Source organism: Diabrotica undecimpunctata, chromosome 5 (assembly GCF_040954645.1).
Source record: "Diabrotica undecimpunctata isolate CICGRU chromosome 5, icDiaUnde3, whole genome shotgun sequence".
Lineage (NCBI taxonomy): Eukaryota > Metazoa > Arthropoda > Insecta > Coleoptera > Chrysomelidae > Diabrotica > Diabrotica undecimpunctata.
The window spans coordinates 107,351,877-107,362,737 of NC_092807.1; the positions used below are offsets into that span (position 1 = coordinate 107,351,877).

General features: G+C 35.0%; 1 pseudogene; it reads left to right on the forward strand.

The window, feature by feature from the left end:
• Nucleotides 1-9,830: 9,830 nt before the first annotated feature.
• LOC140442416 (calcium release-activated calcium channel protein 1-like) lies at nt 9,831-10,861 on the forward strand (annotated as a pseudogene).

Here is a 10,861-nt window from a genome sequence, read left to right on the forward strand (position 1 = left end):
CTCTTTGTTTTTATTTATGATCTGGCAGCATGAACTATTTCATGCTGCATTTCATTGTCGGGAATCCGATTGATTTTATTATCATTAATAAGAGATTTAGAAGTGCAATAGCTTAAGATACGACATAAACTGGAGCAGACATAAGATCGGATCACAATCTGCTGGTGGTCAATTTTCGTCTTAAAGTGGAAATAATGAAATAAAAACGAAAGGAAACAATATGGTTTAAGAATATTTAGAAATATAGAAGTGTGGCAAAAAATACTAATGTAGAACATACAACATATATAAAAAATGGCGTCTTAATACTAAACGATATTAATCAGGAAATCGAAGACAAGTATTTGAGACCGAGGAAAAAGAAACTGTGTATATGGTGGAAAATAGAAGGAGGGTAAATGATAAGAGCATAAACATAAAAGAAAATCTTCTTCTTCGCGCGACTAGGATTACTCCTGTTTGTCTGCCTCTTATTCTGTTTCAGTCGTTGTTGACTATACATTATCTTTCCACCTTTTTGGCGGCCTTCCAACGGGTCTTCTGCTATAGGGCTTGTTTTTACAGATGTTCGCTAATCTATCTGGTCCCATTCGGTTTACATGTTCGTTCCAGTTTTTTTTTTCTTGTTTTTATCCACCTGTTAAATCTGTCCAGTCTGAAATATTCGAGACTGGACAAACATGACTGTAGACGAATTATTCCACGTTGCAAAAGACAGAGAAGCTTTTAAAAATGTGGTCGCCAACCTCCGTTAATGGGGACGGCATAAGAAGAAGAAGATCCACCTATTAATTTTTTGAATTTTGCATTGTTCGCGTATACTTCTGTTGGTTTGTCTGTCTCTCAATGATATGCCCCCTATTGGTCTTAATACTTTCATTTCGATATTGTTGATTTGTTGTTTCGTCTTTCTTGTTTCGGTCCTTGTCTCCGCTGCATATGTTAGGATTGGTCTTACTGTTGTCTTCTATACTTTCATTTTGCTTTCCATGGTCAGATATTTGTTTCTCTATATGATTTCTCGGAGGCAACCACTTACTCTTGCCTCTTTTGATGCTTGCCTTGTGGTCTCTGTTCTTATATCCCTGTCACTAGTGATCTCTACTCCTAGGTACTTGAATTTCGTTACTTGTTCTACAATTTTGCCGTCTATTTCTAGTTTGCATCTACGCGGCTCTTTACTGATCACTATACATTTAGTTTTTTCTACTGATATTCTCATGCTAAGTTTGTTTGCTGTGATATTGAAGGTGTGGACCTGCATTTGTAGGTTATCTTCGTTATCAGCAATTAGTACTGCATTATCGGCATAGCATAGTATCGTGATTTTATGTGCTCCCATGTGGTGTCCGTATCGTTTTCTTACTTCGTGAATTATTTGATTCATCACCATATTGAATAACAATGGGCTGAGCGAGTCTCCTTGGCGGATTCCTCCTTTTAGTTCTATACATTCTGTTTCCCCTGTTGGCATTATAACTCTGGTCTTGTTGTTCTTGTTAAATTCATTAATTGTCCTTATTATCTGATGGTCTATTTGTTCAGCTTGTAATAAATTTAAGATGTCATTTCGCTTCACCCTGTCAAAAGCACTTTTTAAATCTACAAAGCACATGTATGCTGGTTTTCCATATTCAATATACTTCTCTATAAGGAAATAAGGAATGGTATTTGATAAGTGAATAATTTGAACCTCCATTAGTAAAGTAGGAACAGCAATAAAAAGACAGAAAATCATTAGCGCCGATAAGTTTCACTCGGGAGTTCTTCAAAAATTATGGACAAGAGATGGATTATATCCATATTCTATAACATAAAGGTAAAGTACAATAAGAGTAGCCAAAATCTACTTTATTGCTCTGTCAAAAACCTTTCACTAACTAGAAGGGCTTTGTCGTTTTGACAGTGGCGCACCGAGGGGGGTTTTGGGGGTTAAACCCCCCCCCCAGGACCCTATTCCGACACTATTACTTACACATTTTAAGGACTCAAAATGGAGGTAACACCATAAAAAAAATTTTGGTGACCAACCAAAACCCCCCCCCCCCAGAGGCAAATTCTAGGTGCGCTACTGCGTTTTGAGCCTTCTTTCTATACCTTTGTTGTCAAGGAATTGGATGACCCTGATATTCAAATGTTGAAGTAGACGTTGTTTATGTTTGCAATTATTTACTACAGTTTATGTGGTAATTATTTGTTCTACTGTCTCCATCTTAAAATCTCGGTGGAGGCAGCTGTTTTTTACGTACCATGACCAGACGTGTGCGCCGTATGTCTATACTGCTCTTAGTATTTATTTGTAAATCAATGGATAGTGTAGAATACAGTGCATCTTTCTAAATTTTATGTTGAGTTCTTCTCTCTTCTTTTTAGTGTGTACTTTCCAACTCCGTCTCTTATCCAAATGTAACCCCAGCTATTTTGCAGAATCTGCAATTAGGACCTGAATGTTATCTAATCTAATGATATCGCTCTCTTTTATACATAAAATTAACATACACTGATTTTGTATCTTTAATTTTTATGATTCATTTTTTTGTGCAATGATTAATTTTATTCACTGAGATCTGCACTTTTCTTGCAGCTTCTTTATGGTCTTCTCCAATTGATAGGATACCTTGATCTTCAGCGAAAGTGCGTATCATATCTGCTTCAAGATTGGGAATATCATTAGTGTATAATAGGTAGAGTAGCGGTCCCAGTACACTACCTTGCAGTACCCTCGCTTTGATTTCTCTCAGACCAGAATAGGCCTCCTCCTACGAGACTGAAGAATGTGTTTAAAATGTAAGGTTCCAATAATTGTGAGTATGGTTTTGGTAGTACTCTTTTTAGTTTGTGGATGAGGCCCTTATGCCGTACTCTATCGAAAGATTGAGCAGCATCTAAACAAACTTTCTTTCCTTCCAGTGCTATTTCTATAAAATTAGTTGTTCTGTGTACTTAATCCAAGGTTGAATGACTTTCCCTGAAACCAAACTGATTAGATGATATGAGGTTGATTTCGTCTATTATTGGTATTAATCTTTTTAGCAATAGTGTTTTAAATTGTTTCGTTAGTATAAGTAGATATAGATCTGCATGATAAACCTTTTCTATCATTATGACCGTAACTTTCCAGTGAATCGGTACATGCTTAAGTTTGAATAGTGCCTTTATTAAGTGACTAATTTTCACTATAGCTTTTTTTGTAAGCTGTTTTAATATTTCTCCCGTGGATATCTGCTTTTTTGTTACCTTCGTCTTAGCTTTCTAGTTTCTGATGTTAGATCTCTTATTTCTTTTGGGTAATTTTTTTCACCTATTCGAGTTAGGATGGTTGGTGTACCTGTTGTTCCATGCTGCATCGTGGATCTGTTTTGTGAATAGCTCTACTTCAGAGTAAAGTTATTCGATTATTTTAAACTTCACAGTTTTTGTTTAAAGCTTTCCAAGTCAGTCCTTCTGTTTACTAGGCGAGGCGATAGCTCCTTTTGTATTGCTTCTACCCTGGTTGTTAGTAACATGGTAGAGAGATCTGAATTTATATCCCATGCCTCTTCTATTTAAAGCTGGAGATAAAGAAAAAAGTTTGATGCTATTGTAACGAATTATTTTGCCTACCATAGGGTAAGATTATAAGGGGTAGAAGATTGGGGATAGAAATTACTGGGGGCGAAGATAGGGCAAGCAAAACAAATCGATACTTACGCGAACGGCACTCAGGGTTTGTTAGGAGAGCTGGGGTCGCGGATAAGTAAATGACAAGGGGTTTGGATTGGGGCAACTACAATAATATGAAACAAAAGGTCATGAGTCTCTTGGGACAAATAAAACAAAACACAGAAAGGAAAAAGGAAACACCTCTAGTAATTTAAAAAGGACGCCACTTCGAGGTGCCTAATTATAACTATTACAACAACTAGTTGTAACTAGGGAAATAATTATTAGAAATGCAGAACATATATTTTTCTAATAAAACTCAAAAAAGGGTTTGTTAAAAAAATAAACAAAATGTTAAGAAAAAAATTTATTGTGTCTTACCACAAATAGTTTTAAAAATAATGACACAAATTACATGGGTTTATATCAAAATAAAATATAAAAAAGACTTACATATGTCCTATCTGTTTAGAATTGGGAAACGCTACAAAAAACTTTCAAAACTGTTATTACATGGAGGTTAAACTTTTTTTAAAACAAAAAAAAATTAATATCAAAAATAATAAAACGAGCTGTCATAACTTAACATTAAATTTAAAACAACAATTAAAATGACAGTTAAAGTTAAACCATAAAATTTACAACTTTAAATATTACAATTTTTTATCCTGTATGAAAGCAATTATTGTTATTTAAAAAAATAGAAAAAAAAAAGAGGTTAGTCTTTGTATGTGGGTATATTTTATTTTATAAAAACCCTTAAAAGGGCAACATTACAAGCACGAACATTTTCGGAACAACTGTTCCATCATCAGGTTAAAATACCTAAAATAAGTATAAACCATTTAATTACAGCAAACGTGGTTTAATGGTTTATACTTATTTTAGGTATTTTAACCTGATGATGGAACAGTTGTTCCGAAAACGCTCGTGCTTGTAATGTTGCCCTTTTAAGGGTTTTTATAAAATAAAATATACCCACATACAAAGACTAACCTCTTTTGTTATACGTGGTATACAGCCAGCTACAGGAATTATTTTCCTTGTGGATTTTATTTAAAAAAATGTCTACCTTACTTTGAAATTCATACACAAAAAGTTACCTGGATTTCACTTTATAACTTTAAGTTCCTGAGATTGGAAACTGGAGTTAAACTCTCTGGACACGAACACACGAACAAAAGGACTGCATCTCACACTGCGAATTGGACCGACCATTTGAGGCCGAAGCCGGCACTGAACACAAAACTTTGGACTCTGCCTCTTAAAAATCAGGAACAGGTAGAATTAGACTGCATACACATTAACTTGCTACTATTAACTGCTACTAAAATTATTTTCCATGATGTAAGACGAAGATTTCCATGAAAAGGGGCAAAAACAGAAAACTTTACAAATTTGACGAATAAATTTGGATCCAGACCTAAGCCGACTGTCTTTTACAGCGACCCAAGTAAGAATGAGGAAATTATCTTTAAAATTCATTCGCACATTCTTGGCATAAACAAAACTTATAAACTGGAATATTTATTTGAAACGCAGAATATCCTAAAAGCGGTTTCGATCAAAGAAAATAATACCCAAGAAATATAAACAACTCAAAAAATGGTTTATTTTACTGGGCGACGCTAAGATGAATTGAAAGAATTCGGTGTTTTAATACGTACGAATGGGAAATGAAATACACTAAGATTATTTTTTGATACTGTATCAAATACGAGGGGATTTCAATACATATCCAAAGAATTTAGAAATGCTACACTATATTCCTGAATATGAAAAAGTCAATTTTGTGGTCATTAATCTTGATCCCCATTCCGTATGTTTGCTTTATAGTCTCCACCTAGTACGAAGAATATAAGATCTTAGTCTTTTCCCGTTATTATTCACATTTAGTTCTCCATATACGGCTACAACTTTAGCATTGATTTTTCTGCTAACTCTACTAATATTAGCTGTCTCGTTTTTCCTATTTTTGTAAGTTCGTTTAAAAAATTCTTTTAGTTTATGTCTGCAAAAGTTTTTACAACTGACTAATGAAACAAAATGGATTTTTTAATTAATTCACGGTAAGAACGAAAAGATAAGGAAATGGTGACGCGTTGATATAAATTGTGGTTGATAATGTTTGCAATTATCTATTATTAACTTTATTATCAATATTAAACAAAATAGTTTTATAGTAATTTACAATAGAAGTCTTTATAGTCTGAATGTCATTAGTTTTTTGCTACACAAAGGTAAGTACATACACTTTTATGTTTTAAGTATATCTTCATAAATTGCATTATTCCAACGCCCTAAAAACACCTTATGTCCGCTTAAAGGCATTTCTTGAGCAGTCCTCTGTTAATGCATATGTTGAGGCGGAAGGTGTATTCATTTTAAGACTACGATAGTGTGGCACGATTTTATAAAACGAGTCACGTCTTCTTGTAGTGCTTAACTGTTTCGGATATTGGCGACCATCCTGTCATGTTGCTCTGAAAAGATTTGTGGTTTTGTGTTAAACCACGTACGTAGATTCTTCAGTCAGTCAGGAAATTGTGGGCCTCGTTTTTCCCTCAACTTTTCGCTTATAAAATTAGTTGCAGTAATCCATATCTTTCGCTGTTCCTCATGATGTGACCGAGGTATTCTATTTTCGCTGTTTTTATTGTGATTAACACTCTTTTTCTTTTTTCATTATTTTACGTATGGTTAGCATCGACGATAAAGCCACATTTCGAAACCCTAAATTTTCTTGCAAGTAGCGTCTGTCAGAGTCCACCATTCAACTCCTTATAACAGTATAGAAAAGATACAATATCATAGTAACGGTATGTGTACGTTTTTAGTCTTTCTATTCGGGGACCGTTCCCTGATTCGTTCAAATTGCTGTTCGTTCTTAAATATTTACATATATTTTTTGTTTTCTTAATATTTAGTGAAATTCCATATCTCTGATTTACTTATGTGTCCTATTTACTCAGTCCTGAAGCTTTGTAACTGTCTGTATCACTAATGTTATTAATGCATTTTTCGTTAATTCCTAGGAAGGCTACATTGCTTGAAGAAGTCGGAGACAGAATGGCCATTCTGTCTCCGACTTCTTCAAGCAATGTAGCCTTCCTCAAATTATTTTAAAGTGTTTGTTTGTCTATTTGTAGTGTAGTGTAATGTACAATTATATGTTTATGACATCTTGTTCTTGCCGGATAGGCCACAATTGACGAAATGCCCCTGAAGATGATCTAGGGATCGAAAGTACTTGGGCAAGATTTAATTAAACTGTGCTCGATATATGCCTTTGATCTGATCAAAATTATAATTGCCAAGAAGAATCCTCTATTACTTCTTAAAAGGTTTCCTTAGGGTATATGTTGAATAACAGGGGTGATAGTATACATCCCAGCCAGACCCCACGTTTGATTTTGATATCATCGGATTCTCCTGGCTCTGTGCGGATAGACGATGTTGGATTCCAGTAAAAATTGCTAATTATTCTTAGATCACAATTATTTATTCCAATAGTTGTTAATATCTCAATCAGCTTGTTGTGCCTTACTGTATCTAAGGCATTATGGTAATCAATGAAGCATGCATAAACATCGCAATTCACGTATATACATCTTTGAAATAGCACTTTAATACTAAAGAGAGGCTATCACGTACCCACTACATTCCAAAAACCAAACTGTGAATGTATCAACTCACTGATAAACTGCGTTAGGCTTTCACGGCCATCGTCTTGTTAAACTGTTTGTTCGGGCTGTTAGGCCGTTGTCTTCTGAGATTAGTTCTAGATGTTTCACCAACACTAGGGGTTGGCATTTTCTGGAGATGTTAGTGCTTCGCTTGTAACCTGAAACTGACGCCGCATTGTACTACGGAGGCCATATTTATATTTTCTACTCGGCTCCCCTCCACTGGTTTCCGCGTGAGGGGGCGTGTCGTCGTTTGTAGTAGCTTTTCTTTCTTCGTGTTTAGCGGGAAGGGTGTTTGTGGATTTTAATATTGATATCCATGTCTTGTTAATTTTCAGTCCTTCTTCTATCCGATTAAAATTATTTGGGTGCTCATATATTTCCACCGCTTCCCGATCAAACCGTGGGTAGTACTGTGAAGTTTTGTCCAGCATCTACGTTTCTTCAAATAGTATTATTTGATATAATATAAGTAAGTATTCCCATATTTCTCATGTCTTCATCGATGTTATCAAGGAACCTTGTTCTAGGTCTTCCTCTTTTTCTCTGATAAATAAGGTCTATCAAGGAGCGTGTTTCTAACTGGGTCATTTTGTTCCATGCGCATTACATGTCCTATCCACCTCAGACATCCTATCTTAATATGTTTTACGATATCAAGTTCCTGGTATACTCTAAAAAGTTCGAAGTTGTATCGTCTTTTCAATACTTCATTGTCATTCACTGATCCATAGATTCGCCTTAGTACTTTTCTTTCGAGAAACATCCTAACATGCTTTCATTATTTTTTGTTAAAGTCCTGGTCTCTGCACCATATGTTAGGACTGGGCGTATTACTGTTTTGTAGAGTTTTATTTTTGTATTTCTCGATATAATTGTGTATTTAAGGAGAAGATTGAGCCCAAAATAGCATCTGTTGGTCGTGCAAATTTTGCGGTTTATCTCTGCGGTAGCATTATTTTCAGTGTTAAGGAGCGCTCCCAGGTATACATTCTTTTTTTATAACAAGGATTTGTGGTTGCGTGCTTATTTTCATATACTTCGTTTTGTTGTTGTTTATTATTAAACCCATTTTTGTAGCTGATTATTTTAATGCTACATACGCCTCTCGTACAGCGTTTTCCGTTCTCCCAACAATATTGACATCATCAGCGTAGGCCAGGATTTGCAATGGTTTACTATATATTGAACCAGTGGTTGTGATTTGTGACATACGTATTGCTTTTTTCAGAGTCAGATTGAACAGTATACAGGAGAGAGGGTCTCCCTGGCGCAGCCCATTATTTGTTTTAAAATGTTCAGACAGTTCCCCCTGAATTCGTACTCTACATTCTACTCTTTCAAGAGTTAGTTTTGTTAAATTTACCAACTGATTTGGTATTCCTAGCTCTTTAATCGCTTTAAATATTTCTCTTGTATTCACAGAGTCGCAAGCTGCTTTGTAGTCTAGAAATATGTGATGAGTATCAATGCCATATTCCAGTGTTATTTCCAAAATTTGTTTCAGGGTCGCAATCTGATGAATTGTCGATTTACCACCTCTGGAACCAGCCTGGTATTTTCCTTCTATCCGTTCTGCATATACGGTAAGATATTACTGTGGAAAATATTATGTACGCTGCATTGAGAAGCGTAATTCCTCTGTGGTTAGAGCATTCAAAGTATCTCCTTTTTTGTGTATAGTGCAAAGTATTCCAATATTCCAATCATTGGGGAGGGATTTCTCTGTCCTTATTTCTTTTATATGCTGCTGTAATGCCATAATGGTATCATGGCCATCTTCTTTATATAGTTCAGTTGGGAGATTATCTATTCCAGGTGATTTGTTTCTGGCTAGTTTTTTAACTGCATCTTTAACTTCAAGAATCGTTGGTGATCCAACGGAACACCAACGAATACTGTAAACACAAGTTATTTATTTCTTTTGTGGGATGACGTAACTTTTTAACGTAAAATCTTTTAATAACTTTTTGTTCGTTACAAAATAATAACAGGATAGTTTTGTTTTAAATTTTTCATTTTATTTCTTTGAGAGCTCGTTTCCTTACGAGGATAAACTATTAAGGATGTCGCCCATTTCATTTTGATTTAAAGATAATACAAACAGCTTCCATATAATTTTTGAAAGAACCGCATCCATACTCTCAGACACGAGCAGAAGGGCCTAGATTGCTTGTATACCTAAGTAAATAGTTTATCAGGTTACAATATTAGACTGGGCCCCCATAGAGAAACGGAAACGAAGAAAACTGGCAAAATGGATGAAGGGCAAGTCGATGTCTAAAAGAAAGCTTAGGTAAGAAAACTTCCAAAATAGAAAGGAGTGGCGATTAGGAACCTAAAGGCGTATTAGGCTACAAAAACCGTTTTAATATAAAAATTATAAGTACAATCCATAATAAAAACTTTCTATATGAGGTATGCCTTGCAACAGCAGTCGTTTGCTGCTTTAACTGTGTTAGTTTTAGTGATACATTATTCTTCTTTTTTTTTAGCAAAAATATGTTACTAACAGAGGATCCAACGCACACTCGTCGCTACTTTTCCTGGCACAAACTGCAGCTGTCCAGAGCAAGCTAAAAGCCTCGAGCAAGACATCAGCCCTCCTCTCCGGTTTGCCATGGTAGCAATGGTGGAACTTCAATTCCAGAAACCGTTGAAAAATATATCTGAAGGAGTTCTGATTTTTTTTGCCATAATTACTACGTTGCTAATTTTAGTGCACATGCTGGCACTTATGATAAGTACCTGTATATTGCCGAATATCGAAGCCATTTGTTATTTAGACTCGATAGATTCAGTCGAAGAATCGCCTCACGAGAGACTTCACTGGTACATAGAAACCGCCTGGGCATTTTCGACGCTTTTAGGTCTGCTTTTATTCTTGGTAGAAATAGCCATTTTGTGCTGGATTAGATTCATAATTTTAACGGTATTGCTGCAAGGATGGCTACTTATATACTCGTTCCTATATTTTTTGTATTCCTAGGTTTCGCTATTCATTTATACAGATCATTAGTAACTCATAAGTACAAAACAACATTAACTGACATTAAGAAATTGGAAATTCTTTAACAGGGAGTACGAATCGCAAGTGTGCATAGAAGCAATTCAGTTTGTGAGAATGTAGACCAGAGCGGATCTGAGAAAAACTACTACATTTGGATATGAGAGGTGGGATTCGAATTTTTGCAGAAAAAGCGGTGTGATAACTTTAGTAATGATAATCTTCCCTCTCAAATCGGTCGGAATATTAATGAAAAATTCAAATATTTAAAAATTAAAATCCACAAGGAATCTACGTTCCTGTATTTGGCTGTATACCATATATTAAAAAAATTTATTAAAAATCCTTTGTAAAAGGTATATATTTTTAAAAACCCAAACGGGCTGTTTTAGACAAAACGTTTTCGGAATCCATTATTCCATCATCAGTGTCTAGGAGTACATGAATGTAGCCACTAAATACATGGGTAAAAACCCGTTAACAAAAATTTAGTTACATTTGTTTTACATTATATTATATAAATTAC